The sequence below is a fragment of the Centroberyx gerrardi genome, chromosome 7 (genome assembly GCF_048128805.1).
Source record: "Centroberyx gerrardi isolate f3 chromosome 7, fCenGer3.hap1.cur.20231027, whole genome shotgun sequence".
NCBI classification, from domain to species: domain Eukaryota; kingdom Metazoa; phylum Chordata; class Actinopteri; order Beryciformes; family Berycidae; genus Centroberyx; species Centroberyx gerrardi.
This window is the reverse complement of record NC_136003.1, coordinates 31,229,257-31,245,951: the sequence shown is the minus strand read 5'-3', so window position 1 is coordinate 31,245,951 and position 16,695 is coordinate 31,229,257. Positions and strand designations below refer to the sequence as shown.

The window sequence follows — 16,695 nt, the reverse complement described above, 5'->3', positions numbered from 1 at the left end:
TCTCATTTTTTTCCCCAAATGCTTGCTGAACTAGATGCTGCTGCCCTTTGGCTGTCTGCTGTCTGGCTGTTTGTAAGATTATTATTATTATTATTATTCCTTATTTCTTTATTTAAGCAGGACGTCTCATTGAGATCAAGATCACAATACAGTTATAAAACAGACAGAAGTTCATTCACACTCTGCCATGCAGCAGACAGACAAGCTGCAAGCAAAGAGTCAGAGGAAACAGTTACAGTCAACGTTAAGAAAATCACAGTTTAACATTTAAATTGGATGGAATGAAAAGACAGACAGACAGACAGCGAGAGAGACAGACAGACAGACAGACAGCGAGAGAGACAGACAGACAGCGAGAGGGACAGACAGACAGACAGACAGAGAGACAGACAGACAGACAGACAGACAGACAGACAGCGAGAGAGACAGACAGACAGACAGACAGACAGAGAGACAGACAGACAGACAGACAGAGAGACAGAGAGACAGACAGACAGACAGAGAGACAGACAGACAGACAGACAGACAGACAGACAGACAGACAGACAGAGAGACAGACAGACAGACAGACAGACAGACAGAGAGACAGACAGACAGACAGACAGACAGACAGACAGACAGACAGACAGACAGAGAGACAGACAGACAGAGAGACAGAGACAGAGAGACAGACAGACAGACAGACAGAGAGACAGACAGAGACAGAGAGACAGACAGACAGACAGACAGAGAGACAGACAGACAGACAGAGAGACAGACAGACAGACAGACAGACAGAGACAGAGAGACAGACAGACAGACAGACAGAGAGACAGACAGACAGACAGACAGAGAGACAGACAGACAGACAGACAGAGAGACAGACAGACAGACAGACAGAGAGACAGAGAGACAGACAGACAGACAGACAGACAGACAGACAGACAGACAGACAGAGAGACAGACAGACAGACAGACAGACAGACAGACAGACAGACAGAGAGACAGACAGACAGACAGACAGACAGACAGACAGACAGACAGAGACAGAGAGACAGACAGACAGACAGACAGAGAGACAGACAGACAGACAGACAGACAGACAGACAGACAGAGAGACAGACAGACAGTCAGACAGACAGAGAGACAGACAGACAGACAGTCAGACAGACAGACAGACAGACAGACAGACAGAGAGACAGACAGACAGACAGACAGTCAGACAGACAGACAGACACTCAACCCTCATCTCCCCTACTTACATGGAGACTCCAGTTGAGATGTCATTATTGATGGATTACTATTGGCTACCTGCCAGTATATGGATAACTGCCAGAGGCAGTTATCCATATACTGGACATTTCCATACATGCCATACTCTGGGAATTACTCACCAACCAGTGACTCATGTGGCAGCTGCTCAATATATAAAGCATGCAGACATCAGAACGGGTGAGATGTGTGATCTAAGAGACTTTGAGCGACTGACTGTTGGTTCAGCATCAGAAGCAGCTGCCACACTACAGTCTGTAGAGTTTACAGAGAAAACAGCTTGTTCATGAGAGAGGTCAGAGGTCAGAGGTCAGAGCCGAACGGACAGACTGGTTCAAGCTAACAGAAAGACAAATGTGCACAGTATAACACAACAGAAGCTCGGACATTGCCAGATACATTAGTCAGTCCAGCGCTGTGAGCAGGGTTCGAACCTGCGCGGGGAAACCCCATTGGATTTCGAGTCCAACGCCTTAACCTCTCGGCCATCACAGCCGGCTCCAGCCTGAACGCTGCAGCAGCGTGCAGGGTGAGGAGGCAGAGCTGTCACACAGGGCAGAGAGAGCTTGTCTTTTCTTTTGGAACCAACTGCCTGATGGCCTTAGGAATGTCCCAACCATCGCAGTCTTTAAATCCAGACGTGCTTTATAAAAAAAAATGCCTTGCCTTGCCTTTTCAAGACTGAAGTGCAATATTAAAGAAGGCTGTTGTAATCATAGGCGCCGATTTCTGTTTCTGCCGGTGGGTGCGCAAAACAGTTGAATGCCCCCCACCCCACCCCCCCCGCGCAAGATAACTGCAATAACTGCACAACCACAGCCTACATGACTTGTTGCGATACGGATTTGGAAAAAGTAGTCAAACGCACGCATTTCAGCACCATAGGAAATTAACAGCGACCGACACACACACACACACACACACACATTGGAGATCAAAAGTTTAACTAACGATACACACCATGAAACGCACGGAAAATAATAATCAATGCCACCGAAATTATTTAGTAAAAAGGCTCACATGAATATAAATCATAGGCAATCAAGTGCACAACCCAATACAATCCGACACCAGCGTGGCTGTGAGACACCGCTGCTATAGTAACTCACACCCATAAAGAACGCAACATAACACTATAGGCTACAAGGGGCCTATTAACAAGCCAAACAAGTTATAATATCGTTACACGTTGCAAAACAAGTTGATCCAACTTGTTTTGCAACGTGGGCTATGCCGTGCAGCGGGTGGAGTTTGCTATCAAATCAATGTAAATTTGGCCCCGGCCGCTGGCACATATACAGTAAGCCTATCAAGTGCATTTTCCCCGTGGGTGCTCGGGCCCGGAAGCACCCACGGAATCGGCGCCTATGGTTGTAATCTTCCCAGCGAGAGTTAGGTCTAGTCCACACTAATCCAGATAAACATTGAAAACGGATCTTTATTTCTCCGTTTTGGCCTTCCATCCACACTAAGACGGCGTTTTCCACCACTGAAAACAGAGCTTTCGGAAAACGCTCTCCCAAGTGGATACATTTGAAAACGGCGGTCTCGTTGTCATGTGATCTCAGGCGCATCGGTGTCATGTGATCCATCCAGTTTGTATCGGCTGTTTCAACGCCTCAAGGAATGGCGGTTGTGGCTGGAGAGAAGAACAACAGCATCGTGACACAAATCTGATCTGGGGCCTGTTGCCTATTCCAGTAGGAGTTGTTTCCCTACAGGGATCAATAAACTATTGTCATTATTTTTTACCATATATGGTTATTCCTTCAGTTCCATAAAAATAATGATATTAAATTGAGCCCTGTGAACTGTCAGAAAGAGTGTAGGGAAATGACTTGGCACCAAACCATAATTACTCACATAGAGAAATGCAGTTGCCTCGCCTCAGATATTCTTCTCCTGTCACTTCCCTGTCAGCTCCCTCCACACGCAGTTTGCCAGTCCTCCATCTTGCTGAGTCAGAAGGAAAGGATACTGGTGGCCACACTGCAGCTCTTTAGTCTCTTATTGACCTGTTCCTCATGTTATAAGGCCGCAGCAGAGAGAAGACATTCCATATTAATAGTATGATGAAATCTGCATATCACCCTAAAAGCCAACTTCAGCTTTTTCCTCAGGAATTACGAATAAAACATCAGCAGCACTTTACATTATGGCACACAAATTACAGGGTAATTACTGTGTAATTATACATAATAACCCATAGTGTTATCTAGTACTTTCATAATATTTATTGGAAAGGCCGGTAAGCAAATGTTTCCAAAGTATTATACAGTAATTATTCAGTAATGACTTCCCCAATTACACATAATGTTGCACTGTTATAATGCTAATAATTACTCGTTATCACCAGAAATTACCGCCATTTAACCGAGAAATTACACATTATAATTACAAGTAGTTACTTGTTATTACCATAAATTACCAGTTACTTCCTGATCATTTCTATGTAATTACACAGTAATTACCCTGTAATTTGTGTGCCATAATGTAAAGTGCTACCAAATGTTGTGTGCTGCAGCACATTTCTGAGGCTTCAAATTCAAAGTCACACCAAACTGTCGATGGCTCCGGTCCCATGCGGGCTCAATTATTGATTGCTACAAATAGTGAAAACTAAATTGATTTATTGGGGATGAAACAAACAGCAAGAGCCGGTTAGACGACTGTGGAAGTGAATGTGGTATTTGGTGTTTGATGCTAACCTTAAAAGCCTCGCAGCCGAGCTCGCCCCGCATGAGACGCACTGAACTGAAATAACTTGAATGTCAAAATACATCTTAAGGAAACGGAAGGGGTGAGGAAAGGAAAGAAGACAGGGAAGGAAAGAAGGGAGGAAAGAGGAGGAGAGGAAAGAAGGGGTGAGGAGGGGAAGTGAGGAGAGAAGGGAGGGAAAAGGGAGGAGAGGAAAGAGGACAGTGTGTGTGTGTGTGTGTGTGTGTGTGTGTGTGTGTGTGTGTGTGTGTGTGTGTGTGTGTGTGTTGGCTGACATGATGAAACAGTCTCTCTGGGGCCAGGCTGTGTTCCATGCTCAGGGCTGCTTGGCTGTGTGTGTGTGTGTGTGTGTGTGTGTGTGTGTGTGTGTGAGTGTGTGTGCGTGAATGTGTGTCATGCCTGTGGTTGTGCATGTTTATGTGTGTGTCAGGCTGTGTGTGTGTGTGTGTGCAAGAGAGAGAGAAAAAAAGAGTGTGGGTAAATGTGTGTGCTTGTCTTCACCCATATGTCTGTGTGCAAGTGTGTGTGTGTGTGTGTGTGTGTGAGAGAGAGAGAGAGAATTAGGGGAAGAGTGTGAGAGAGACAGAGGTAGCGTGTGTGTGTGAGTGTGTGTGTGTGTGCGTGAGTGTGTGTGTGTGTGTGTGTGTGTGTGTGTGTGAAGGACGGTTAGGACAGTTTGTCCAGAGGATTGTAGAGTCTCAGACGCCCCAGGAGCAACAAGAGACAGACACCATAAAATACTATCAACATAAACAGAGAGAGAGCGAAAGAGAGAGAGAGAGAGAGAGAGAGTGAGAGAGAGAGAGAGAGAGAGGAAAGGTCAAGAGAGAGTGAGTGACGGGATGGAGAAAGAGAGAGGACAGGTCAAGACAGAAAAAGAAAAAAGAGAGAAAAGGGGGGCGGAGAGAGACAGAGCGGGAAAGAGAGTAAGAAACAGAAAAGGGGAGACAGAGAGAGAGAGAGAGAGAGAGAGAGGCAGATGGGAGAGAGAAGGAGGGAATATGAGAGAAAGAGAAAAGGGCAAGACAGAGAGAGGGATGGGAAAGGGAGAGAAAGAGGAAGAGAGTGACAAACAGATTAAATGGAGAGGAATGGAGAGAGAGGAAGTGAGGACAGGAAAAAGAAATAAAGAAAACAAGGGAAGGCAAAGGGAAATCAGAGTGACAGATCAGGGAAATGTATAATGTAAGAAAATGCCTGTAACAAGTGAAACTGAGTTGGAAACAAATCTCACTCCATTGACAGAATATTTCACTGAATATGACACTAAAGAACATTTCTGCAGTGAGCATTCCTATTTATAACAAGGTTATCCCCCGTTGTCATTCTCACAAACTGTCTGGCCTTTACAGATGGCTGGGGAGGATTCACATTTTCCATTTTAAGCATTTAGTTGAGGCACTTATCCAGAGTGACTTACAGTGAGAGCAACAGCAGAACAAGCTTCAGTTCCTAGATCACCAATATTACAAGCAACCAACAGTAAGGAGGTCAGAAATCAGAGCTACGGTGCCTTGAAAATACTCCTGTAATCCTACAGAGATCACGTAAGAGGGAAGTGCTAGGAAAAGAAATAAAATAAAAGCCAAGGAGAGATATACAGGGGATTTTTTTTTAGAGAAACTAGAGCAATAAGAGGAGGGAGATATGGGAAATGAGATGTGGGGAGCGGGCGATGTGAGGTACGACTTTCAGCCCAACACAGTATAGTTTAATACTTCATAGTTTTATAGTTTTACAAGGACAGACACAACCAGCAGCAACTGCTTCTTGCCTTGCATCTCAGTATATTAACGTGATGTTAGCTAGTTTCCAGTCTGGCACATACACAGCCGGGTTAGGTGCCTTTGCTCAGGGGCACTTCGGCAGAATTAAGTGCATTTTTTTTACTTTAATAAAAAATAGCATCTCTGCACATAAACTGGCGCTATTTGACGTGTATTTGGGGTTGAAAAGTGTCTCCTAGGTGTCGCGTACCTGCCCACAGAGTCTTGCACCCTGATTGGCTGATCATAGGGGCGATCATTACCGGCGATCCAAACAAAAGGACAGTCCAGGCACTCCAAATATAAAAATATAACCACGAGGAAGAAAATACTTAAAAAGCCTTTATTGTAGTGGCTAAATCATTAAAAAAGCCAGCATGTTTCGACCACTGTAGGTCTTCTTCAGGGCTTTATTTATTTATTACCGGTGATCGTTGTCACGTCTGCTTCCTGCTCCTCTCTTCTTCTATGTTTCGTTTTGGTATGATATGATTTTTTTTTTAAACACTGCCACCCTGTGTTCGGGATTTCAACAACACGGGATTTCATCTTTACATTACGTTAACGCTACGCTTGACTATACAATGCACTTTAGGCAATACTGCTGGTACTACGGTGGCCTCTTTGTGAATGTATGTATGTACACTGTCAGAAAGTAAAGGTACACAGCCGAAGTGACAAAAGGTACAACTCTGTACCTTTATTTTCTGACAGTCTACATCATAGTATTACAGTAATGCATGTGTAGGCCTATATGTAATAGTATCTGTGTTCATGTTATGTACGTGAGCATATGTGTGTATGCATGTACTGTATGTCTGCATCAATTAGTACATTATAAATGTATATACTGTATGTATGTATGTAAGTAATAGCATTTAAATGTGTGAAGGAGGGAAGTAAGGAAAGAACAATGAGTTCAAAACGAGCACACTGCTTTTGTTGTATCTCTCTCTCTCTCTCTCTCTCTCTCTCTCTCTCATCTGTCACCATGCAGACTCTCCACTGAAGCAGAAATGCCATAAAAATAAATCTATTTTCTCTGGGTATAAAAATACCACCAGTTATGATATTCTCGCTGTCGGGGTAATGGCTTCCTTATCTGGACTCTCTGTAGTCGGGAATTAAAGGAAATAAAATATAGACATGCAAAAATATACAACCTCTGGACATACACACACACACACTCAAACACACACACACTCACACATACTCACACGCAAGCACACACGTACACATTCACACATAAATACAGCCTCTAAACAACTGCACACATCCCTCTCTCTCTCTCTCTCTCTCACACACACACACACACACACACACACACACACACCAACAACAAGATAAAGCCAGTTAATGGGAAGCTAATTATTTTTGCAGCAGCAGTCTGGTGCCCTGCCATCCCAACCCCAGGCATCCTCAGTCCAACAAGCCATGTCCTTATTTATTAACAAGACTTCCAACGCCGCCGCTAATCATGTGATTATTTCCTAGCCCTCGTCCTGCTAGACTGCACCGTGATTGGCTGACCTGAGGCTGTGTGAGTTTCACTTAAAGAAACCTTTTATTTAAACGCTTAAATGCTGTGTGTAGGCATTTGTAATGAATGTACTGCTATTAAATTAGTTGCGGTGACTCATTTGAATGGCGGCAACCACAAACCATGTGACTTTGTGTTAGTTGTAGCGCTGCCAGCCTGGAGAGCGGCGGTCTGGCCTGAGGCTGCATGAGTGCAACCAAACCTCAAACCATTTAAAACATTTACCTCAACATGCTGTGTGAAGGCCATGCTCGTTAGTGTTTAAAGTCCCCATGAAATTAACTCCCATTACTTTTACTTTCTGGAAAACACAGTTTCTTTCATGGTGACCTCATGCTGCACTAGTAGGCGTAAATATACATTTCTAACCAATAAAACCATCCGATTTTTGAACAAACCCCTCCCCTCCACACCCCTCCACTCAAATAAAATTGATTTTCTTCCCCTGAGTGACTTTTGAATGATTCCTCAGTGCATTATGTCCCGCCCCAACATCCTGTTTCAACAGGAAATGCATCAAATCCAGGAAGTAAAGATGCCGTTTCATGGGGTCTTTCAGTGTTAAATTAGTTGTCGTCTCGCTCAGCCAGACAATTCTCCGCACTTTATTTTTGCTGAAGAACGGTCTGGCCGAACTCAGTTTTGTTGGGGTTTGTTTGATTATCAAGTAACCAATCACTATCATGAGCCCATGATGCGGTGACGGCACCCTTTCAAAATAATGGAGCGGGTCCCAGTGGCTCAGTGGTCTAAGGCGTGCACCATGCAAACATGACGGCCTGGGTTTGAAATGTCATCCCTCTCTCTCTCCCAATCTTTCCTGTCTCTCTTTATATCTAATAAAGGCAAAAATGCCAAAAAAAAATCACTGGAGCCTATGGGAGGATTATCCAAGTGACCAACATCCACTACACTAGACTAAATTAGTTGTGAAGACTGATTTTAATGGCAAAAAAAAAAAAAGATTGAACTACTGGGACAGAGTTTGAGAAGGAGCCTCACTGACACTGATCACCTCAGGAGTTATAAAGTAAAAGAGGCAGATAACCAGTCTGAAAGGCATTTATTACAGAGAATTTTTTCAGCTGCAACAGCTTACATTAGTTATCAGTGATCATGGATGTTTTCCTCCTCTCCATAAAATCATTTGCCTCCTTCTTTTATCCGGTGTGTGAAGAAAATATAACGAGCTAGTTCAGATGAAAAAACTCCCAAAACTGTAAGAGATGCCCGACTGCAATGAAAAGCAAATATCAGGGCCAGTAAACACAATTTTAAACCTCCGCCTACATCTGTTTCACTCGTCTAATTTTCTGTTAACTGTACGATTACCTTTGGTCTGAACAGCCAACTGAGCAGCAGGAAAATTGAAATCCTTTTAGAGAACTTCACCTCTGCCCCGTCAGAGTCTCTGCACACTGACGGTCCCTCTCAGGGCTAAAGACACCGGGTTAAAGAGACCGTCCTGCAACCGAAACTTCACAGGTTTGAGACATCCAGCGTGTAGACCGATCCATCCAAAACCAGACAAGGAACCCACTACCTGCTCACTCAGCGTTCGGATCAGAACATCAGCCAACATGCCTACAGTGTTAAATGTAGACTGAACCGTGATTTGATCAGTCACCACTCTAATTAGAAACCTTTATGTGCAGAGAAACAGATTAGTGCTGGCAGAGCTGTATTTGAATTGCACAAATTTGAATTTGTCATGCTGATAAATGAATTAATTAAAAAATTTAATTGGGTTTATATTGAATGTAGCTATTATTGAATTTAACTTCAATTTCAAAATCTGTTTGTTTTTCTCAATTCTTTCTCCATTCACTTGCTGGCTGTGTGCGTTTTGCTGTTAAATTTTCATTCATCTCTTCCTGTACGCCAAGAATATTTCCCACCTGTCACCATGCCCAACACCAAATGATAATAGGAAGAATTTGGAAGAATTTCTGTGCTGTAGCCCCGCTTTGTGATTCACACTGAAAAGGAAGCTGTATTTTTGCATCAAACTCTTACAAGTGCAGCTTTAAAAACCTTCATTTTTAAAATATGCCATGTGTAGGCGTTTCTCCTTCATATATCGCTCTTAAATTAGTTGTGATGACTCTTCTGAATAGCAGTAAAAAATAACAGACCATGTCAGAAGTTGTTAGTCCTGCCAGACTGTACGCTGCCTGTCTGACCCGCGGCTGCAACCGTTTAAACAATCAGCGAGGCTTTTAAAAGCTTTTATTTGAAGAAAGCATGAGAGTCATTTTCTGGTTTCTGCTTGTTGCAAGAAAGAGAAAATTGAAGCATTTCATTCCAGAATGAGATGTCCACCGTCTGAACAAAAAAACATAATGCCTCGTCTTAGAAAATGATTGCTCGCATCAAAGTTATCGAGTCATCATGCAGTTAGGGCCCAATCGAAGAAGGTTATTTCCAACATAACTCATGGCACAGGGACAGCAGCGAGATATACAATGACAGAAACAACAGCCTGTAGACATCAGTGTGTAAAGACGGCTGTATTTTCTGTGTAGAAAAAGGATTCGGTCGGAAATAATCAGAATTACCTTTTAAATTCATAGGCGAATTGCTTTGACTATAGCACAAAGCAAACATATTTACAATGTGATTAAAATGAACTCTGGTAGTGTCTTGGGTTGTGTCTCTTCCTCCATGATAAAACCCCAAAATCAGTGATTCTGTGATCTGTTGCTCTGGAGAATTGTGTTTTTTTCTCTTTCCATGAACTGGCATTATATGGAGGAACAGTCTGAAAATCACTTCTAGCACATAAAGGAACGCCGACAAAGCAGATTCTGCCAATATATAAAAAACTAGTCCTGCTGCTGAATTGTGGTTAACTGAATCACTTTATGTTTATTAAACCTTTCAGTTTGAACAAGTGCAACACTGAAATCCGGTTGGAGTAAACTTATGCCGATGAAATGAAGAAAGTAGTATATTTACCAATAATTGTAAATAGGTGGAAAAAAGTCTACGACTATTTTTTTATATATTGGCAGAATTTGCTTTGTCAAAGTTCTGTCCCGACTTTTTTTGCCTGTTTACAATTATTGGTAAATGTACAATTTTCTTTAAAAAAAAAAAAAGCAAAGAGAGTACTTGTATGTTTCTAAAAAAGTCTGTGAATTTTCTTTCTCACAGAACCTGAGAGCAGCTGAGGAAGAAGCCAGCAGCTTGTCTGTGAGCAGCAAAGGAAACACGATGCCAACTGAAATGAGGCCGTGCCACCGAACAAGGGGGCAAACGCATGGATCGAGTCCCAGTGTGCGCAGTCGAAAAGCCTGGCTGCAGGCGAGCGCTTCCAACAATTAAACACCAGATTTGCCCCGCTCTTACGTAATTGTTTCATGTTTACTGAAATACCCGAGCTATACAGAGCAACACAGAACACAATCATGGAGCAACTTGCAGGAAAGCTCTGATCCTCGTGTGTGACGGAGCTGCAGGACCACAGACAGGGTCATGTGTTTCGTGTTTTGGCCAAAACCTTCATCTTGCATTAAACAGTCTTGGATATTGACTGTGTCTGTGTCTGCTTTTACCAAATCACCAAATCTTACTGCACTGGCAGATCATTTTACCGGTTTCAACAAATTTGACTTTTTCCAGGAGAATGTAACTTGTTTCAGGACATTTTCTTGGTAAAAGTGAAATTGTCTTGGAGAAAGTTTCTTGTTTCTAGATTTTCTTAATTGTTTTATGATGATTTCTTGAAAGAAGTCATATTGGCATGAATCAAGTGAAATTTATTGAAACCAGCAGATTATCTGCGAGTGCAGTGAGATAATTTGACTAAAAATATCATGAAATAAGCTGATAGGTCTGGAAACAAGATGAAAGTTGTCATCTTTTTGACTGATCCAGGATCAGCCGACTTGCAGGAGTTCATCTCATGAGTCGGTGGAGCATTTTCTGGAACAGCAGCAGAGCAGCTTGTTCAGTTCAGGCAGACGACAGAGAGAAGCGGCACCTCATGCTGAAGGACAGAAAACCTTCCTGGAAACGGTGAGAGAAAACACACTACCGTCTCCTCTGCTCTGCCCACAGACTGGAAGACAGATGGAGTAGTGAGTGTTCTTCACACATTGGCTTACGGTCGCCGCCATGTTGACATTTTTTGGAGCCGGAGCAGCCAAAGAGAGGCCGAGGGTGGAGCCAAGGTGGAGGGGGCGGAGTTTGGGTCGTCTGCACTAGGAAAACAACCCCGTTTTCTATCCGTTATATCCCGTTAATGACACAATTATTTGAAAATCACCATAAGGACACACATTAGAAGAAGTGAAATTAGCTACTGAGGCCAAAACCTCTTGAGGAAAAAATGTACTGACTTTATATTTTTATCAGAAGTTGGGTTGTGGTCCACTGACTTCATGGAGTTGGGTGGTTTGACTGTTGAGTGACAGCAGCCTCGAACCGCAAGGAAACAAAAAGAAAGAAAACATCGGAGACGATCTCTGATCACAGCCGCCTTCCTTGATCCAAGATTAAAGGACAGTTTTGCCAACGTTAGAAATGAGGTTAATTATTTTCCTCAGATGCATCAGACTCTTGTTGTGTTTAGAAAATGCAAATGTGGATGTTAGTAATCCACAATTATCCGTCCCAACAGAATCGCATTTGGTGGAACGTCGCTTCAGTGCCGTTAGCAGCACAAACAGGTTTGATAAATACTGTCTCCAAACCAGTGGTCGAATTACCCTACACCACCTGCACCAACCCCCCCCCCACACACACACACACCCACACACACACACATAGGATAGCTCTGCTGAAACTGTCTCTGGAACCGGCTCTAGGATCAAAGTGACAGTCATCTACACAGCATAACATGCAGTCATTAGATCGCAGGGTTTAAACGAGACTTAAAAATGTGCATTTTAAGCCTCATTGGCAGAGCAGCAGAATGCACTCAGACTATTATTAAATATACAAAAAGGAAAAGTTGCAGGCTCTTCTCTGGATTTGCTGACACTTATTATGAGCCACTGTCTCTGTAAGATTGCCTTGATGAAAACAATACAACACGTGCGTCACGACAGTGGAGAGGTGTGTGTGCCGCTTCTCCAGCTGTATGTAACCGTACCTTCACCAGGTCTCCATCCCTCCCACCTGGCACCTCCGTCTCATCAGGCTCCTGCTGCTCCTCCAAGGGAGTTCAGGCTCCTCTTTGGCTTTATTTGCGGTCAGCATTTTGGCTCACCTCCTCATATCATACCAGCGCTGTTTACCTCCGCTAAATCACACTTGTGGTGCCCAACTGCATTCACTTTATGTCGTTCCAGAGTGACTTTTTACGCGTGGGTAAAACATCTCTTCTCTGCAGCTCTTTGTGGTTTTCTCTGCCACCGACACTTCCAGCTCCACTTGCGCTTCTTTTCCCCGTCATTAGGTTGCCGCTAATGGGCTATTGTACGCATTGCTTGGCCCTTGTATTAGCGCAGTCGCAATTCTAATTAATTATCTGCGCCTCTGCTCATTTGTATGCCGTACTTTAGTAAATACCTTGCGCTCACGATACCAATTTCACCCGCAATTGCTTTTGCGCTGCGCCTGGAATTGCGACATGTTAGTAGATCCGGGCCTTAGCCTATACCAGCACCTACTGAATGTAGTCCCACAGTGGCTGCTTCTTCTTCACACACACACACACACACCTTGGATTTTCATAGACCTAGTGATGCCCCGACCAGAACTAAGGGGGCCGGGCCCTCCCAGGCCTCAGCGTAATTCGAACTGTGCTCCAAACACTGAAATTAACTAGAAGGGCACTCGGAGAGCGCACACCTCCGCCAAGGTTCGTGCTATTATTGCTTGTTCGTGAGTCGGATCCGGATCCGCTCCAAAATTTAATGGGTTCTTCCTTGGCCCATGCAACACCTTTCCACAAAGTTTCTTGAAAATCAGGCCAGTAGTTTTTCCGTAATCCTGCAGACAGACAGACAAACAGACAAACAAACAAACAAACAAACAAACAAACAGACAAACAAACGAACGGCACTGACAACATAACCTCTTGGCGGAGGTAATAAGGATCAATGGACACTTTCCAATACATTCCCTTGCTGGATGTTTTGAATCTGCTTCTGAGGAACTGTCAAATCCAGGAGCAGATTTCTAATATCTCTAATAGAAAGATCCTGATGCTGTAACAGACTTTACTGATGGCATCATCTTCAAAGAGACTCCTTTCTGCAGCAAACATTTCTGACTATTCGGTTACATAATGAGGAAAGTAGCAGCTTTTTTTTTTTCGGTGGGAAACATTCATCAAAACTGCAGATCACTTTATTGATAAGGACTCTGCACTTTTCAGGCCAGATGGTCAATCCTTCTTCTTCTGCCTTCAAATTCCAATTTCCAATTTAAAAAAAAAAAATGAGAGACTCATCCTGTCTCCCACCTTTTTTCCGCCTATTGGTAAACATTTTATTTTCTTCGTTCCATCGGCGTAAGTTTCCTCCGACCGGATTTCAGTGTTGCACTTGTTCAAACTGAAAGGTTTAATAGAGATTCACTTAAAAACAATTCAGCAGCATGACTAGTTTGCTGGCTTCTTCCTCAGCTGCTCTCAGGTTCTGTGAGAAAAAAAATTCACAGACTTTTTTAGAAACACACACGTACTCTCTTTGCTTTTTTTTTTTTTTTTTACAATATGCTAAAGAAAATGGTACGTTTACCAATAATTGTAAACAGGCGAAAAAAGTCGGGACAGGACTTTGACAAAGCAGATTCTGCCAATATATAAAAAAAATAGTCGTAGACTTTTTTCACCTATTTACAATTATTGGTAAATGTACTACTTTCTTCATTTCATTGCCATAAGTTTACTCCAACCGGATTTCAGTGTTGCACTTCAAACTGAAAGGTTTAATAAACATAGAGTGATTCAGTTAACCACAATTCAGCAGCATGACTTGTTTTTTATATATATTGTCAGAATCTGCTTTGTCGGCGTTCCTTTATGTGCTAGAAGTGATTTTCAGACTGTTCCTCCATATAATGGCAGTGAATGGAGAGAGAGAAAAAAACACAACCGATAACTTTGCTGATTGAGCTTGCTGGTTTTAAAAGCCAGTAAAAAAAAACAAAAAACTAACAACGGGTCCTGAATCACATCGTGTTCCAACGTACAAAGTTTATTCCGCTCTTCCTCTGAGTCAGCTGCAGGTTTCAGAACCGGCTGCCAAAACACTGACTGACGTCGTTTTATTGCTTTGAAATAACGACAGACAAGTGAGTCAGTGAGCGGCCGGCCGGGAGCGCCGGACCCCGCACCGCTCCGACTGATATTGTTAGTCACTCACGTCTATTGTCTGACTTTATTGTGGATTGTTATTGCTTGTCTCTCTCTTCCTCCGTCCTTCTCCGCATGTCCTTTTCTTCATCTCGTCATCCTCCTCCCTCCCCCGTCATTCTCTCTCTCTCTCTCTCTCTCTCTCGCTCTCTCTCTCTCTCTCTGTCTTTTCTAATGGGTGGCATTGAAAGCGTTTGACGGGCCGGTCGGTAAGACATCGTTCCCTCGTTCCGTTCTCCTTGTGTTTGCCTCTCTTTACGTCTTGCTTTTCAATCTCCCTCTCTCAACCTGTTCTGTCGTTTTTTTATTCCTTTGTCTCCCTCTCGTTCTCCTCCTTTCTGCCCGTCTTTCTTTGATCTCTGACAGTGAAAGCGGGTGCATTTGACGACGGCGTCGTTTTATCCGAGGCGGTTAGTCGTCTATTGTCAGTTACATGGATTTATGAAAGCGTGCGTACAGAGGAGGACGAGCCGATACGGCAGTGATTCTCTTCTCTATCTGTTTTCCTTTCTTTCTTTTGTAACCTTTTTTTCATCCTTTTTTCATCTCAAAACGACCTTGGATATTCATGAGTGGATAGAGTTTGGTCGTTTCAGCAGTGTTTTCACACTAATTGATGAAGCCGAAAGAGTTTCATTTTACACCACTTCCTCGCATTCAGAGCAACAGCAGAACAGGATGAAACAGTAAATATCAGCCGGTAGTTTCAGTGAAGCTGGCCTCAAAAATCTGTGGTTTTGTCTTTATTTCAGCAACGTTTATCAGGTTTACCAAGCCTGCAAGCTGTGGCTGCAGGTGGAGAACTGGACTCTACTTCCTGTATTTTCTTCACACAGGGAAAGGCTGATTTTTTTAAAGGTCCCATCTGGTGTAAAGCAGGACTCCCGTCTCCTCTGTGGTTATAAAGGAGTTGGATGGTCTATCTAAACATGGTGAAAGTATCAAAACGCACGGTCGCCAACTAAATCCACACAATCCATATTAGAAAAGCGAGCCTCTAAACGAGCCGTTTGGACTTCCGTAACTTATAAATAATAAACAATCTAAATAATAGACTAACAAAGTGTTTTTTTCAAAGCGGTCGAGCGGTCGTCATTGTTTATTAACCGGAGAGTTTTCCCTACCTGTAGCCGCCGGGCCGCGGCGTCTCACGTTTCACTCTTGAAACGGTTAGCCAATCAGAACAGAGGGGGTCGTTAATATTAATGAGCCTTAAAGACACGGCGACAGAAACGGCCTGTTCTTGGTAAGGCTCAGAGAGATGCTGGAAAATGAACGTGGAGAAATGGATTGAGAGTGTTTTTGGTTCATGACACCACACACACAGCTTTGAATGGACCTCAAGACACAAAATAAAACTCTGGAAAGTGAAGTCTGGCTGAACCACTGCCATTTCATTTTGTTTAGGAAATTGCTTCTTCGTTGGTAATTGCCCATTTAGCAATAATTTTCATTCAGTGTCCCTGCCTGAAACGTGTGACACTGCAGCAGACGTTCGTGTCGCGTCACAAATTTTCGACGGCACATTTAGCAGCAGGCTAACATGCAGGTAGAGCTATCCCACCGAATAATATATGCTGTAATTTATGCTTTCTTTCTCTCTCTCTCTCTCTCTCTCTCTCTCTCTCTCTCTCTCTCTCTGTCATTCTTTAGAATTGGTACAGTTGTGAGAACAGACGGAATATAAATTTTTAGAGCATTAGATTGCATTACGGCAATTTTACAAACTATCATACTTCTAAAACTATACATTTTCTAATTACTGTTTATATACTCAGTCTTTCATTTCCTCTGTCTGTCCCCTTGTCTTTCTTTCTTTCTGCTGTTGCTTTTCTTGGCCTCCATCTCTTTCTGCTCCTATTCTTATGCTTTCTCTCTCTCTCTTCCTGTCTTTCTTTCTCTTTTTCTCTGTCCTCTTTCTGTCTCTCTCCCTCTACCTTTTTTCCCCTGTCTTTCCTTTTCTCTCTCTCTTTGTCTCTCTTTTAATATTTGACATTGAAAGCATTTGACAACAGAGGTTGACAGTCCAGTGTTCCCTCTTTGTTCTATTTATGTAATTTATTCTCTGTTTATTTTTCTCTCTTCTGTCTTTCTTCCCGTCTCTCTTTCAG

The 16,695-nt window shown here is 43.0% G+C and overlaps 1 non-coding gene across 1 annotated transcript; it reads right to left on the bottom strand.

Moving 5' to 3' along the window:
* Positions 1 to 1,664: 1,664 nt before the first annotated feature.
* Positions 1,665 to 1,746, bottom strand: trnas-cga (transfer RNA serine (anticodon CGA)). Its single transcript has one exon. It is a non-coding gene; the product is annotated as a tRNA-Ser (tRNA).
* Between the last annotated feature and the right edge of the window lie 14,949 nt (positions 1,747 to 16,695).